Source organism: Phalangium opilio, unplaced genomic scaffold (assembly GCF_054372755.1).
Source record: "Phalangium opilio isolate 3A_F unplaced genomic scaffold, DU_Popi_V2 ptg000039l_2, whole genome shotgun sequence".
Taxonomy (NCBI): domain Eukaryota; kingdom Metazoa; phylum Arthropoda; class Arachnida; order Opiliones; family Phalangiidae; genus Phalangium; species Phalangium opilio.
In genome coordinates this window covers 3,672,924-3,689,239 of record NW_028324163.1, presented here as the reverse complement: position 1 = coordinate 3,689,239, position 16,316 = coordinate 3,672,924, and the positions used below count along the sequence as shown (strand labels likewise).

Here is a 16,316-nt window from a genome sequence, read left to right as displayed (position 1 = left end):
CTTTTCTGATCATGAAATACATGTTATTAAAATGAAACAAATCGTTGTCAGAAGAAGGGTTCGAACCCACGCCCTCATACGAGGATCAGAGCTTAAATCTGACGCCTTAGACCACTCAGCCATCCTGACACGCTTTTCAAGATTTTCCTTGAAAATGTAGCTATATTACAACACCAAAATATCTCCCTGAACTCTATGCTCCATAGAGCTACACTTTTGTTGCCTTTTCTGTTCATGAGATTCATGTAATTAAAATGAATCAAATCGTTGTCAGAAGAGGGGTTCAAACCCACGCCCTCATACGAGGATCAGAGCTTAAATCTGACGCCTTAGACCACTCGGCCATCTTGACACACTATTGAACGTTTTCCGTGAAAATGAAGCTATATTACAACACCAAAATACCTCTCGGAACTCTATGCTCCATAGAGCTACTCACTTGTTGCCATACTAGAGAAGCCTTTCCTGAGCATGAGATACATATGTTATTAAAGTAAAACAAATCGTTGTCAGAAGTGCGGTTCAAACCCACGCCCTCATACGAGGATCAGAGCTTAAACCTGACGCCTTAGACCACTCGGCCATCCTGACACGCTTTTCAAAGTTTTCCTTGAAATATGTAGCTATAGTACAACACCAAAATACCTCTCGGAACTCCATGCTCCATAGAGCTACTCACTTGTTGCCATACTAGAGAAGCCTTTTCTGATCATGAGATACATGTTATTAAAATGAAACAAATCGTTGTCAGAAGAGGGGTTCGAACCCACGCCCTCATACGAGGATCACAGCTTAAATCTGACGCCTTAGACCACTCGGCCATCTTGACACGCTATTGATCGTTTTCCGTGAAAATGAAGCTATAGTACAACCCCGAAACACCTCTCGAAATTCTATGCTCCATAAAGCTACTCACTTGTTGCCATACTAGAGAGGCTTTTCCTGAGCATGAGATACAAGTTATTAAAATGAAACAAATCGTTGTCAGAAGAAGGGTTCGAACCCACGCCCTCATACGAGGATCAGAGCTTAAATCTGACGCCTTAGACCACTCGGCCATACTGACACGCTTTTCAAAGTTTTCCTTGAAAATGTAGCTATATTACAACACCAAAATACCTCTCGGAACTCTATGCTCCATAGAGCTACTCACTTGTTGCCATACTAGAGAAGCCTTTCCTGAGCATGAGATACATGTTATTAAAGTAAAACAAATCGTTGTCAGAAGTAGGGTTCGAACCCACGCCCTCATACGAGGATCAGAGCTTAAATCTGACGCCTTAGACCACTCGGCCATCCTGACACGCTTTTACACGTTTTCCTTGAAAATGAAGCTATAGCACCACCCCGAAATACCTCTAGGAATTCTATGCTCCATAAAGCTACTCACATGTTGCCGTACTAGAGAAGCCTTTCCTGAGCATGAGATACATATGTGTTTAAAGTAAAACAAATCGTTGTCAGAAGTGCGGTTCGAACCCACGCCCTCATACGAGGATCAGAGCTTAAATCTGACGCCTTAGACCACTCGGCCATACTGACACGCTTTTAAACGTTTTCCTTGAACATTTAGCTATAGTACAACACCAAAATACCTCTCCGAACTCTATGCTCCATAGAGCTACTCACTTGTTGCCATACTAGAGAAGCCTTTTCTGATCATGAAATACATGTTATTAAAATGAAACAAATCGTTGTCAGAAGAAGGGTTCGAACCCACGCCCTCATACGAGGATCAGAGCTTAAATCTGACGCCTTAGACCACTCAGCCATCCTGACACGCTTTTCAAGGTTTTCCTTGAAAATGTAGCTATATTACAACACCAAAATATCTCTCGGAACTCTATTCTCCATAGAGCTACACTTTTGTTGCCTTTTCTGATCATGAGATCCATGTAATTAAAATGAATCAAATCGTTGTCAGAAGAGGGGTTCGAACCCACACCCTCACACGCGGATCAGAGGTTAAATCTGACGCCTTAGACCACTCGGCCATCCTGACACGCTTTTAAACGTTTACCTTGAAAATGAAGCTATAGTACCACCCCGAAATACCTCTCGGAATTCTATGCTCCATAAAGGTACTCACTTGTTGCCATACTAGAGAAGCCTTTCCTGAGCATGAGATACATATTATTAAAGTAAAACAAATCGCTGTCAGAAGTGGGGTTCGAACCCACGCCCTCATACGAGGATCAGAGCTTAAATCTGACGCCTTTGACCACTCGGCCATCCTGACACGATTTTGAACGTTTTCCGTGAAAATGAAGCTATAGTACCACCCCGAAATACCTCTCGGAATTCTATGCTCCATAAAGCTACTCACTTGTTGCCATACTAGAGAGGCTTTTCCTGAGCATGAGATACAAGTTATTAAAATGAACAAATCGTTGTCAGAAGTGGGGTTCGAACCCACGCCCTCATACGAGGATCAGAGCTTAAATCTGACGCCTTAGACCACTCGGCCATCTTGACACACTATTGAACGTTTTCCGTGAAAATGAAGCTATATTACAACACCAAAATACCTCTCGGAACTCTATGCTCCATAGAGCTACTCACTTGTTGCCATACTAGAGAAGCCTTTTCTGATCATGAAATACATGTTATTAAAATGAAACAAATCGTTGTCAGAAGAAGGGTTCTAACCCACGCCCTCATACGAGGATCAGAGCTTAAATCTGACGCCTTAGACCACTCAGCCATCCTGACACGCTTTTCAAGATTTTCCTTGAAAATGTAGCTATATTACAACACCAAAATATCTCCCTGAACTCTATGCTCCATAGAGCTACACTTTTGTTGCCTTTTCTGATCATGAGATCCATGTAATTAAAATGAATCAAATCGTTGTCAGAAGAGGGGTTCGAACCCACACCCTCACACGCGGATCAGAGGTTAAATCTGACGCCTTAGACCACTCGGCCATCCTGACACGCTTTTAAACGTTTACCTTGAAAATGAAGCTATAGTACCACCCCGAAATACCTCTCGGAATTCTATGCTCCATAAAGGTACTCACTTGTTGCCATACTAGAGAAGCCTTTCCTGAGCATGAGATACATATTATTAAAGTAAAACAAATCGCTGTCAGAAGTGGGGTTCGAACCCACGCCCTCATACGAGGATCAGAGCTTAAATCTGACGCCTTTGACCACTCGGCCATCCTGACACGATTTTGAACGTTTTCCGTGAAAATGAAGCTATAGTACCACCCCGAAATACCTCTCGGAATTCTATGCTCCATAAAGCTACTCACTTGTTGCCATACTAGAGAGGCTTTTCCTGAGCATGAGATACAAGTTATTAAAATGAACAAATCGTTGTCAGAAGTGGGGTTCGAACCCACGCCCTCATACGAGGATCAGAGCTTAAATCTGACGCCTTAGACCACTCGGCCATCTTGACACACTATTGAACGTTTTCCGTGAAAATGAAGCTATATTACAACACCAAAATACCTCTCGGAACTCTATGCTCCATAGAGCTACTCACTTGTTGCCATACTAGAGAAGCCTTTTCTGATCATGAAATACATGTTATTAAAATGAAACAAATCGTTGTCAGAAGAAGGGTTCTAACCCACGCCCTCATACGAGGATCAGAGCTTAAATCTGACGCCTTAGACCACTCAGCCATCCTGACACGCTTTTCAAGATTTTCCTTGAAAATGTAGCTATATTACAACACCAAAATATCTCCCTGAACTCTATGCTCCATAGAGCTACACTTTTGTTGCCTTTTCTGTTCATGAGATTCATGTAATTAAAATGAATCAAATCGTTGTCAGAAGAGGGGTTCAAACCCACGTCCTCATACGAGGATCAGAGCTTAAATCTGACGCCTTAGACCACTCGGCCATCTTGACACACTATTGAACGTTTTCCGTGAAAATGAAGCTATATTACAACACCAAAATACCTCTCGGAACTCTATGCTCCATAGAGCTACTCACTTGTTGCCATACTAGAGAAGCCTTTCCTGAGCATGAGATACCTATGTTATTAAAGTAAAACAAATCGTTGTCAGAAGTGCGGTTCAAACCCACGCCCTCATACGAGGATCAGAGCTTAAACCTGACGCCTTAGACCACTCGGCCATCCTGACACGCTTTTCAAAGTTTTCCTTGAAATATGTAGCTATAGTACAACACCAAAATACCTCTCGGAACTCCATGGTCCATAGAGCTACTCACTTGTTGCCATACTAGAGAAGCCTTTTCTGATCATGAGATACATGTTATTAAAATGAAACAAATCGTTGTCAGAAGAGGGGTTCGAACCCACGCCCTCATACGAGGATCACAGCTTAAATCTGACGCCTTAGACCACTCGGCCATCTTGACACGCTATTGAGCGTTTTCCGTGAAAATGAAGCTATAGTACAACCCCGAAACACCTCTCGAAATTCTATGCTCCATAAAGCTACTCACTTGTTGCCATACTAGAGAGGCTTTTCCTGAGCATGAGATACAAGTTATTAAAATGAACAAATCGTTGTCAGAAGTGGGGTTCGAACCCACGCCCTCATACGAGGATCAGAGCTTAAATCTGACGCCTTAGACCACTCGGCCATCTTGACACGCTATTGAACGTTTTCCGTGAAAATGAAGCTATATTACAACACCAAAATACCTCTCGGAACTCTATGCTCCATAGAGCTACTCACTTGTTGCCATACTAGAGAAGCCTTTTCTGATCATGAAATACATGTTATTAAAATGAAACAAATCGTTGTCAGAAGAAGGGTTCGAACCCACGCCCTCATACGAGGATCAGAGCTTAAATCTGACGCCTTAGACCACTCGGCCATACTGACACGCTTTTCAAAGTTTTCCTTGAAAATGTAGCTATATTACAACACCAAAATACCTCTCGGAACTCTATGCTCCATAGAGCTACTCACTTGTTGCCATACTAGAGAAGCCTTTTCTGATCATGAGATACATGTTATTAAAATGAAGCAAATCGTTGTCAGAAGTGGGGTTCGAACCCACGCCCTCATACGACGATCAGAGCTTAAATCTGACGCCTTAGACCACTCGGCCTTCGTGACACGATTTTGAACGTTTTCCGTGAAATTGAAGCTATAGTACCACCCCGAAATACCTCTCGGAATTCTATGCTCCATAAAGCTACTCACTTGTTGCCATACTAGAGAAGCCTTTCCTGAGCATGAGATACATGTTATTAAAGTAAAACAAATCGTTGTCAGAAGAGGGGTTCGAACCCACGCCCTCATACGAGGATCAGAGCTTAAATCTGACGCCTTAGACCACTCGGCCATCCTGACACGCTTTTCAAAGTTTTCCTTGAACATTTAGCTATATTACAACACCAAAATACCTCTCGGAACTCTATGCTCCATAGAGCTACTCACTTGTTGCCATACTAGAGAAGCCTTTTCTGATCATGAGATACATGTTATTAAAATGAAACAAATCGTTGTCAGAAGTGGGGTTCGAACCCACGCCCTCATACGAGGATCAGAGCTTAAATCTGACGCCTTAGACCACTCGGCCATCTTGACACGCTATTGAACGTTTTCCGTGAAAATGAAGCTATATTACAACACCAAAATACATCTCGGAACTCTATGCTCCATAGAGCTACTCACTTGTTGCCATACTAGAGAAGCCTTTTCTGATCATGAAATACATGTTATTAAAATGAAACAAATCGTTGTCAGAAGAAGGGTTCGAACCCACGCCCTCATACGAGGATCAGAGCTTAAATCTGACGCCTTAGACCACTCGGCCATACTGACACGCTTTTCAAAGTTTTCCTTGAAAATGTAGCTATATTACAACACCAAAATACCTCTCGGAACTCTATGCTCCATAGAGCTACTCACTTGTTGCCATACTAGAGAAGCCTTTTCTGATCATGAGATACATGTTATTAAAATGAAGCAAATCGTTGTCAGAAGTGGGGTTCGAACCCACGCCCTCATACGACGATCAGAGCTTAAATCTGACGCCTTAGACCACTCGGCCTTCGTGACACGATTTTGAACGTTTTCCGTGAAATTGAAGCTATAGTACCACCCCGAAATACCTCTCGGAATTCTATGCTCCATAAAGCTACTCACTTGTTGCCATACTAGAGAAGCCTTTCCTGAGCATGAGATACATGTTATTAAAGTAAAACAAATCGTTGTCAGAAGAGGCGTTCGAACCCACGCCCTCATACGAGGATCAGAGCTTAAATCTGACGCCTTAGACCACTCGGCCATCCTGACACGCTTTTCAAAGTTTTCCTTGAACATTTAGCTATATTACAACACCAAAATACCTCTCGGAACTCTATGCTCCATAGAGCTACTCACTTGTTGCCATACTAGAGAAGCCTTTTCTGATCATGAGATACATGTTATTAAAATGATACAAATCGTTGTCAGAAGTGGGGTTCGAACCCACGCCCTCATACGAGGAACAGAGCTTAAATCTGACGCCTTAGACCACTCGGCCTTCGTGACACGATTTTGAACGTTTTCCGTGAAATTGAAGCTATAGTACCACCCCGAAATACCTCTCGGAACTCTATGCTCCATAAAGCTACTCACTTGTTGCCATACTAGAGAAGCCTTTCCTGAGCATGAGATACATGTTATTAAAGTAAAACAAATCGTTGTCAGAAGTGGGGTTCGAACCCACGCCCTCATACGAGGATCAGAGCTTAAACTTGACGCCTTAGACCACTCGGCCATCCTGACACGCTTTTAAACGTTTTCCTTGAACATTTAGCTATAGTACAACACCAAAATACCTCTCGGAACTCTATGCTCCATAGAGCTACTCACTTGTTGCCATACTAGAGAAGCCTTTTCTGATCATGAAATACATGTTATTAAAATGAAACAAATCGTTGTCAGAAGAAGGGTTCGAACCCACGCCCTCATACGAGGATCAGAGCTTAAATCTGACGCCTTAGACCACTCGGCCATACTGACACGCTTTTCAAAGTTTTCCTTGAAAATGTAGCTATATTACAACACCAAAATACCTCTCGGAACTCTATGCTCCATAGAGCTACTCACTTGTTGCCATACTAGAGAAGCCTTTTCTGATCATGAGATACATGTTATTAAAATGAAACAAATCGTTGTCAGAAGTGGGGTTCGAACCCACGCCCTCATACGAGGATCAGAGCTTAAATCTGACGCCTTAGACCACTCGGCCATCTTGACACGCTATTGAACGTTTTCCGTGAAAATGAAGCTATATTACAACACCAAAATACATCTCGGAACTCTATGCTCCATAGAGCTACTCACTTGTTGCCATACTAGAGAAGCCTTTTCTGATCATGAAATACATGTTATTAAAATGAAACAAATCGTTGTCAGAAGAAGGGTTCGAACCCACGCCCTCATACGAGGATCAGAGCTTAAATCTGACGCCTTAGACCACTCGGCCATACTGACACGCTTTTCAAAGTTTTCCTTGAAAATGTAGCTATATTACAACACCAAAATACCTCTCGGAACTCTATGCTCCATAGAGCTACTCACTTGTTGCCATACTAGAGAAGCCTTTTCTGATCATGAGATACATGTTATTAAAATGAAGCAAATCGTTGTCAGAAGTGGGGTTCGAACCCACGCCCTCATACGACGATCAGAGCTTAAATCTGACGCCTTAGACCACTCGGCCTTCGTGACACGATTTTGAACGTTTTCCGTGAAATTGAAGCTATAGTACCACCCCGAAATACCTCTCGGAATTCTATGCTCCATAAAGCTACTCACTTGTTGCCATACTAGAGAAGCCTTTCCTGAGCATGAGATACATGTTATTAAAGTAAAACAAATCGTTGTCAGAAGAGGCGTTCGAACCCACGCCCTCATACGAGGATCAGAGCTTAAATCTGACGCCTTAGACCACTCGGCCATCCTGACACGCTTTTCAAAGTTTTCCTTGAACATTTAGCTATATTACAACACCAAAATACCTCTCGGAACTCTATGCTCCATAGAGCTACTCACTTGTTGCCATACTAGAGAAGCCTTTTCTGATCATGAGATACATGTTATTAAAATGATACAAATCGTTGTCAGAAGTGGGGTTCGAACCCACGCCCTCATACGAGGAACAGAGCTTAAATCTGACGCCTTAGACCACTCGGCCTTCGTGACACGATTTTGAACGTTTTCCGTGAAATTGAAGCTATAGTACCACCCCGAAATACCTCTCGGAACTCTATGCTCCATAAAGCTACTCACTTGTTGCCATACTAGAGAAGCCTTTCCTGAGCATGAGATACATGTTATTAAAGTAAAACAAATCGTTGTCAGAAGTGGGGTTCGAACCCACGCCCTCATACGAGGATCAGAGCTTAAACTTGACGCCTTAGACCACTCGGCCATCCTGACACGCTTTTAAACGTTTTCCTTGAACATTTAGCTATAGTACAACACCAAAATACCTCTCGGAACTCTATGCTCCATAGAGCTACTCACTTGTTGCCATACTAGAGAAGCCTTTTCTGATCATGAAATACATGTTATTAAAATGAAACAAATCGTTGTCAGAAGAAGGGTTCGAACCCACGCCCTCATACGAGGATCAGAGCTTAAATCTGACGCCTTAGACCACTCGGCCATACTGACACGCTTTTCAAAGTTTTCCTTGAAAATGTAGCTATATTACAACACCAAAATACCTCTCGGAACTCTATGCTCCATAGAGCTACTCACTTGTTGCCATACTAGAGAAGCCTTTTCTGATCATGAGATACATGTTATTAAAATGAAACAAATCGTTGTCAGAAGTGGGGTTCGAACCCACGCCCTCATACGAGGATCAGAGCTTAAATCTGACGCCTTAGACCACTCGGCCTTCGTGACACGATTTTGAACGTTTTCCGTGAAATTGAAGCTATAGTACCACCCCGAAATACCTCTCGGAATTCTATGCTCCATAAAGCTACTCACTTGTTGCCATACTAGAGAAGCCTTTCCTGAGCATGAGATACATATGTGTTTAAAGTAAAACAAATCGTTGTCAGAAGTGCGGTTCGAACCCACGCCCTCATACGAGGATCAGAGCTTAAATCTGACGCCTTAGACCACTCGGCCATACTGACACGCTTTTAAACGTTTTCCTTGAATATTTAGCTATAGTACAACACCAAAATACCTCTCGGAACTCTATGCTCCATAGAGCTACTCACTTGTTGCCATACTAGAGAAGCCTTTTCTGATCATGAAATACATGTTATTAAAATGAAACAAATCGTTGTCAGAAGAAGGGTTCGAACCCACGCCCTCATACGAGGATCAGAGCTTAAATCTGACGCCTTAGACCACTCAGCCATCCTGACACGCTTTTCAAGGTTTTCCTTGAAAATGTAGCTATATTACAACACCAAAATATCTCTCGGAACTCTATGCTCCATAGAGCTACACTTTTGTTGCCTTTTCTGATCATGAGATCCATGTAATTAAAATGAATCAAATCGTTGTCAGAAGAGGGGTTCGAACCCACACCCTCACACGCGGATCAGAGGTTAAATCTGACGCCTTAGACCACTCGGCCATCCTGACACGCTTTTAAACGTTTTCCTTGAAAATGAAGCTATAGTACCACCCCGAAATACCTCTCGGAATTCTATGCTCCATAAAGGTACTCACTTGTTGCCATACTAGAGAAGCCTTTCCTGAGCATGAGATACATATTATTAAAGTAAAACAAATCGCAGTCAGAAGTGGGGTTCGAACCCACGCCCTCATACGAGGATCAGAGCTTAAATCTGACGCCTTAGACCACTCGGCCATCCTGACACGCTTTTAAACGTTTTCTTTGAAAATGAAGGTATAGTGCCACCCCGAAATACCTCTAGGAATTCTATGCTCCATAAAGCTACTCACATGTTGCCATACTAGAGAAGCCTTTCCTGAGCATGAGATACATATGTTATTAAAGTAAAACAAATCGTTGCCAGAACAGGGGTTCGAACCCACGCCCTCATACGAGGATCAGAGCTTAAATCTGACGCCTTAGACCACTCGGCCATCCTGACAATCATTTAAACGTTTTCCTTGAAAATGAAACTATATTACAACACCAAAATACCTCTCGGAACTCTATGCTCCATAGAGCTACTCACTTGTTGCCATACTAGAGAAGCCTTTTCTGATCATGAGATACATGTTATTAAAATGAAACAAATCGTTGTCAGAAGTGGGGTTCGAACCCACGCCCTCATACGAGGATCAGAGCTTAAATCTGACGCCTTAGACCACTCGGCCTTCGTGACACGATTTTGAACGTTTTCCGTGAAATTGAAGCTATAGTACCACCCCGAAATACCTCTCGGAATTCTATGCTCCATAAAGCTACTCACTTGTTGCCATACTAGAGAAGCCTTTCCTGAGCATGAGATACATGTTATTAAAGTAAAACAAATCGTTGTCAGAAGTGGGGTTCGAACCCACGCCCTCATACGAGGATCAGAGCTTAAATCTGACGCCTTAGACCACTCGGCCATCCTGACACGCTTTTAAACGTTTTCCTTGAACATTTAGCTATAGTACAACACCAAAATACCTCTCGGAACTCTATGCTCCATAGAGCTACTCACTTGTTGCCATACTAGAGAAGCCTTTTCTGATCATGAAATACATGTTATTAAAATGAAACAAATCGTTGTCAGAAGAAGGGTTCGAACCCACGCCCTCATACGTGGATCAGAGGTTAAATCTGACGCCTTAGACCACTCGGCCATCCTGACACGCTTTTCAAAGTTTTCCTTGAAAATGTAGCTATATTACTACACCAAAATACCTCTCGGAACTCTATGCTCCATAGAGCTACTCACTTGTTGCCATACTAGAGAAGCCTTTTCTGATCATGAGATACATGTTATTAAAATGAAACAAATCGTTGTCAGAAGTGGGGTTCGAACCCACGCCCTCATACGAGGATCAGAGCTTAAATCTGACGCCTTAGACCACTCGGCCTTCGTGACACGATTTTGAACGTTTTCCGTGAAATTGAAGCTATAGTACCACCCCGAAATACCTCTCGGAATTCTATGCTCCATAAAGCTACTCACTTGTTGCCATACTAGAGAAGCCTTTCCTGACCATGAGATACATGTTATTAAAGTAAAACAAATCGTTGTCAGAAGTGGGGTTCGAACCCACGCCCTCATACGAGGATCAGAGCTTAAATCTGCCGCTTTAGACCACTCGGCCATCCTGACACGCTTTTAAACGTTTTCCTTGAACATTTAGCTATAGTACAACACCAAAATACCTCTCGGAACTCTATGCTCCATAGAGCTACTCACTTGTTGCCATACTAGAGAAGCCTTTTCTGATCATGAAATACATGTTATTAAAATGAAACAAATCGTTGTCAGAAGAAGGGTTCGAACCCACGCCCTCATACGAGGATCAGAGCTTAAATCTGACGCCTTAGACCACTCGGCCATACTGACACGCTTTTCAAAGTTTTACTTGAAAATGAAGCTATAGTACCACCCCGAAATACCTCTAGGAATTCTATGCTCCATAAAGCTACTCACATGTTGCCATACTAGAGAAGCCTTTCCTGAGCATGAGATACATATGTGTTTAAAGTAAAACAAATCGTTGTCAGAAGTGCGGTTCGAACCCACGCCCTCATACGAGGATCAGAGCTTAAATCTGACGCCTTAGACCACTCGGCCATACTGACACGCTTTTAAACGTTTTCCTTGAATATTTAGCTATAGTACAACACCAAAATACCTCTCGGAACTCTATGCTCCATAGAGCTACTCACTTGTTGCCATACTAGAGAAGCCTTTTCTGATCATGAAATACATGTTATTAAAATGAATCAAATCGTTGTCAGAAGAGGGGTTCGAACCCACACCCTCACACGCGGATCAGAGGTTAAATCTGACGCCTTAGACCACTCGGCCATCCTGACACGCTTTTAAACGTTTTCCTTGAAAATGAAGCTATAGTACCACCCCGAAATACCTCTCGGAATTCTATGCTCCATAAAGGTACTCACTTGTTGCCATACTAGAGAAGCCTTTCCTGAGCATGAGATACATATTATTAAAGTAAAACAAATCGCAGTCAGAAGTGGGGTTCGAACCCACGCCCTCATACGAGGATCAGAGCTTAAATCTGACGCCTTAGACCACTCGGCCATCCTGACACGCTTTTAAACGTTTTCTTTGAAAATGAAGGTATAGTGCCACCCCGAAATACCTCTAGGAATTCTATGCTCCATAAAGCTACTCACATGTTGCCATACTAGAGAAGCCTTTCCTGAGCATGAGATACATATGTTATTAAAGTAAAACAAATCGTTGCCAGAACAGGGGTTCGAACCCACGCCTTCATACGAGGATCAGAGCTTAAACCTGACGCCTTAGACCACTCGGCCATCGTGACACGCTTTTCAAAGTTTTCCTTGAAAATGTAGCTATAGTACAACACCAAAATACCTCTCGGAACTCCATGCTCCATAGAGCTACTCACTTGTTGCCATACTAGAGAAGCCTTTTCTGATCATGAGATACATGTTATTAAAATGAAACAAATCGTTGTCAGAAGAGGGGTTCGAACCCACGCCCTCATCCGAGGATCACAGCTTAAATCTGACGCCTTAGACCACTCGGCCATCTTGACACGCTATTGAACGTTTTCCGTGAAAATGAAGCTATAGTACAACCCCGAAACACCTCTCGGAATTCTATGCTCCATAAAGCTACTCAATTGTTGCCATACTAGAGAGGCTTTTCCTGAGCATGAGATACAAGTTATTAAAATGAACAAATCGTTGTCAGAAGTGGGGTTCGAACCCACGCCCTCATACGAGGATCAGAGCTTAAATCTGACGCCTTAGACCACTCGGCCATCCTGACACGCTTTTCAAAGTTTTCCTTGAACATTTAGCTATATTACAACACCAAAATACCTCTCGGAACTCTATGCTCCATAGAGCTACTCACTTGTTGCCATACTAGAGAAGCCTTTTCTGATCATGAGATACATGTTATTAAAATGAAACAAATCGTTGTCAGAAGTGGGGTTCGAACCCACGCCCTCATACGAGGAACAGAGCTTAAATCTGACGCCTTAGACCACTCGGCCTTCGTGACACGATTTTGAACGTTTTCCGTGAAATTGAAGCTATAGTACCACCCCGAAATACCTCTCGGAACTCTATGCTCCATAAAGCTACTCACTTGTTGCCATACTAGAGAAGCCTTTCCTGAGCATGAGATACATGTTATTAAAGTAAAACAAATCGTTGTCAGAAGTGGGGTTCGAACCCACGCCCTCATACGAGGATCAGAGCTTAAACTTGACGCCTTAGACCACTCGGCCATCCTGACACGCTTTTAAACGTTTTCCTTGAACATTTAGCTATAGTACAACACCAAAATACCTCTCGGAACTCTATGCTCCATAGAGCTACTCACTTGTTGCCATACTAGAGAAGCCTTTTCTGATCATGAAATACATGTTATTAAAATGAAACAAATCGTTGTCAGAAGAAGGGTTCGAACCCACGCCCTCATACGAGGATCAGAGCTTAAATCTGACGCCTTAGACCACTCGGCCATACTGACACGCTTTTCAAAGTTTTCCTTGAAAATGTAGCTATATTACAACACCAAAATACCTCTCGGAACTCTATGCTCCATAGAGCTACTCACTTGTTGCCATACTAGAGAAGCCTTTTCTGATCATGAGATACATGTTATTAAAATGAAACAAATCGTTGTCAGAAGTGGGGTTCGAACCCACGCCCTCATACGAGGATCAGAGCTTAAACCTGACGCCTTAGACCACTCGGCCTTCGTGACACGATTTTGAACGTTTTCCGTGAAATTGAAGCTATAGTACCACCCCGAAATACCTCTCGGAATTCTATGCTCCATAAAGCTACTCACTTGTTGCCATACTAGAGAAGCCTTTCCTGAGCATGAGATACATGTTATTAAAGTAAAACAAATCGTTGTCAGAAGTGGGGTTCGAACCCACGCCCTCATACGAGGATCAGAGCTTAAATCTGACGCCTTAGACCACTCGGCCATCATGACACGCTTTTAAACGTTTTCCTTGAAAATGAAGCTATAGTACCACCCCGAAATACCTCTAGGAATTCTATGCTCCATAAAGCTACTCACATGTTGCCATACTAGAGAAGCCTTTCCTGAGCATGAGATACAAGTTATTAAAATGAACAAATCGTTGTCAGAAGTGGGGTTCGAACCCACGCCCTCATACGAGGATCAGAGCTTAAATCTGACGCCTTAGACCACTCGGCCTTCGTGACACGATTTTGAACGTTTTCCGTGAAATTGAAGCTATAGTACCACCCCGAAATACCTCTCGGAATTCTATGCTCCATAAAGCTACTCACTTGTTGCCATACTAGAGAAGCCTTTCCTGGGCATGAGATACATGTTATTAAAGGAAAACAAATCGTTGTCAGAAGTGGGGTTCGAACCCACGCCCTCATACGAGGATCAGAGCTTAAATCTGACGCCTTAGACCACTCGGCCATCCTGACACGCTTTCAAACGTTTTCCTTGAACATTTAGCTATAGTACAACACCAAAATATCTCTCGGAACTCTATGCTCCATAGAGCTACTCACTTGTTGCCATACTAGAGGAGCCTTTTCTGATCATGAAATACATGTTATTAAAATGAAACAAATCGTTGTCAGAAGAAGGGTTCGAACCCACGCCCTCATACGAGGATCAGAGCTTGAATCTGACGCCTTAGACCACTCAGCCATCCTGACACGCTTTTCAAGATTTTCCTTGAAAATGTAGCTATATTACAACACCAAAATATCTCTCGGAACTCTATGCTCCATAGAGCTACACTTTTGTTGCCTTTTCTGATCATGAGATCCATGTAATTAAAATGAATCAAATCGTTGTCAGAAGAGGGGTTCGAACGCACACCCTCACACGCGGATCAGAGGTTAAATCTGACGGCTTAGACCACTCGGCCATCCTGACACGCTCTTAAACGTTTTCCTTGAAAATGAAGCTATAGTACCACCCCGAAATACCTCTCGGAATTCTTTGCTCCACAAAGCTACTCACTTGTTGCCATACTAGAGAAGCCTTTCCTGAGCATGAGATACATATTATTAAAGTAAAACAAATCGCAGTCAGAAGTGGGGTTCGAACCCACGCCCTCATACGAGGATCAGAGCTTAAATCTGACGCCTTAGACCACTCGGCCATCATGACACGCTTTTAAACGTTTTCCTTGAAAATGAAACTATAGTACCACCCCGAAATACCTCTAGGAATTCTATGCTCCATAAAGCTACTCACATGTTGCCATACTAGAGAAGCCTTTCCTGAGCATGAGATACAAGTTATTAAAATGAACAAATCGTTGTCAGAAGTGGGGTTCGAACCCACGCCCTCATACGAGGATCAGAGCTTAAATCTGACGCCTTAGACCACTCGGCCTTCGTGACACGATTTTGAACGTTTTCCGTGAAATTGAAGCTATAGTACCACCCCGAAATACCTCTCGGAATTCTATGCTCCATAAAGCTACTCACTTGTTGCCATACTAGAGAAGCCTTTCCTGGGCATGAGATACATGTTATTAAAGGAAAACAAATCGTTGTCAGAAGTAGGGTTCGAACCCACGCCCTCATACGAGGATCAGAGCTAAAATCTGACGCCTTAGACCACTCGGCCATCCTGACACGCTTTCAAACGTTTTCCTTGAACATTTAGCTATAGTACAACACCAAAATATCTCTCGGAACTCTATGCTCCATAGAGCTACTCACTTGTTGCCATACTAGAGAAGCCTTTTCTGATCATGAAATACATGTTATTAAAATGAAACAAATCGTTGTCAGAAGAAGGGTTCGAACCCACGCCCTCATACGAGGATCAGAGCTTAAATCTGACGCCTTAGACCACTCGGCCATACTGACACGCTTTTCAAAGTTTTCCTTGAAAATGTAGCTATATTACAACACCAAAATACCTCTCGGAACTCTATGCTCCATAGAGCTACTCACTTGTTGCCATACTAGAGAAGCCTTTTCTGATCATGAGATACATGTTATTAAAATGAAACAAATCGTTGTCAGAAGTGGGGTTCGAACCCACGCCCTCACACGTGGATCAGAGCTTAAATCTGACGCCTTAGACCACTCGGCCTTCGTGACACGATTTTGAACGTTTTCCGTGAAATTGAAGCTATAGTACCACCCCGAAATACCTCTCGGAATTCTATGCTCCATAAAGCTACTCACTTGTTGCCATACTAGAGAAGCCTTTCCTGAGCATGAGATACATGTTATTAAAGTAAAA

The 16,316-nt window shown here is 42.8% G+C and overlaps 15 non-coding genes across 15 annotated transcripts; all 15 read right to left on the bottom strand.

Moving 5' to 3' along the window:
- Positions 1-1,219: 1,219 nt before the first annotated feature.
- TRNAL-UAA (transfer RNA leucine (anticodon UAA)) lies at positions 1,220-1,303 on the bottom strand. The gene has a single exon. It is a non-coding gene; the product is annotated as a tRNA-Leu (tRNA).
- Positions 1,304-2,155: 852 nt separating this feature from the next.
- Positions 2,156-2,239, bottom strand: TRNAL-UAA (transfer RNA leucine (anticodon UAA)). The gene has a single exon. It is a non-coding gene; the product is annotated as a tRNA-Leu (tRNA).
- A 152-nt stretch (positions 2,240-2,391) lies between these two features.
- Positions 2,392-2,475, bottom strand: TRNAL-UAA (transfer RNA leucine (anticodon UAA)). The gene has a single exon. It is a non-coding gene; the product is annotated as a tRNA-Leu (tRNA).
- Positions 2,476-3,088: 613 nt separating this feature from the next.
- TRNAL-UAA (transfer RNA leucine (anticodon UAA)) lies at positions 3,089-3,172 on the bottom strand. Its single transcript has one exon. It is a non-coding gene; the product is annotated as a tRNA-Leu (tRNA).
- Positions 3,173-3,324: 152 nt separating this feature from the next.
- On the bottom strand, positions 3,325-3,408 carry TRNAL-UAA (transfer RNA leucine (anticodon UAA)). The gene has a single exon. It is a non-coding gene; the product is annotated as a tRNA-Leu (tRNA).
- Positions 3,409-4,497: 1,089 nt separating this feature from the next.
- On the bottom strand, positions 4,498-4,581 carry TRNAL-UAA (transfer RNA leucine (anticodon UAA)). The gene has a single exon. It is a non-coding gene; the product is annotated as a tRNA-Leu (tRNA).
- Positions 4,582-5,208: 627 nt separating this feature from the next.
- On the bottom strand, positions 5,209-5,292 carry TRNAL-UAA (transfer RNA leucine (anticodon UAA)). The gene has a single exon. It is a non-coding gene; the product is annotated as a tRNA-Leu (tRNA).
- A 153-nt stretch (positions 5,293-5,445) lies between these two features.
- TRNAL-UAA (transfer RNA leucine (anticodon UAA)) lies at positions 5,446-5,529 on the bottom strand. Its single transcript has one exon. It is a non-coding gene; the product is annotated as a tRNA-Leu (tRNA).
- A 1,575-nt stretch (positions 5,530-7,104) lies between these two features.
- Positions 7,105-7,188, bottom strand: TRNAL-UAA (transfer RNA leucine (anticodon UAA)). The gene has a single exon. It is a non-coding gene; the product is annotated as a tRNA-Leu (tRNA).
- Positions 7,189-9,699: 2,511 nt separating this feature from the next.
- TRNAL-UAA (transfer RNA leucine (anticodon UAA)) lies at positions 9,700-9,783 on the bottom strand. Its single transcript has one exon. It is a non-coding gene; the product is annotated as a tRNA-Leu (tRNA).
- A 629-nt stretch (positions 9,784-10,412) lies between these two features.
- TRNAL-UAA (transfer RNA leucine (anticodon UAA)) lies at positions 10,413-10,496 on the bottom strand. The gene has a single exon. It is a non-coding gene; the product is annotated as a tRNA-Leu (tRNA).
- Positions 10,497-12,073: 1,577 nt separating this feature from the next.
- Positions 12,074-12,157, bottom strand: TRNAL-UAA (transfer RNA leucine (anticodon UAA)). Its single transcript has one exon. It is a non-coding gene; the product is annotated as a tRNA-Leu (tRNA).
- Positions 12,158-12,785: 628 nt separating this feature from the next.
- TRNAL-UAA (transfer RNA leucine (anticodon UAA)) lies at positions 12,786-12,869 on the bottom strand. Its single transcript has one exon. It is a non-coding gene; the product is annotated as a tRNA-Leu (tRNA).
- Positions 12,870-13,970: 1,101 nt separating this feature from the next.
- TRNAL-UAA (transfer RNA leucine (anticodon UAA)) lies at positions 13,971-14,054 on the bottom strand. Its single transcript has one exon. It is a non-coding gene; the product is annotated as a tRNA-Leu (tRNA).
- A 389-nt stretch (positions 14,055-14,443) lies between these two features.
- Positions 14,444-14,527, bottom strand: TRNAL-UAA (transfer RNA leucine (anticodon UAA)). The gene has a single exon. It is a non-coding gene; the product is annotated as a tRNA-Leu (tRNA).
- Positions 14,528-16,316: the final 1,789 nt, after the last annotated feature.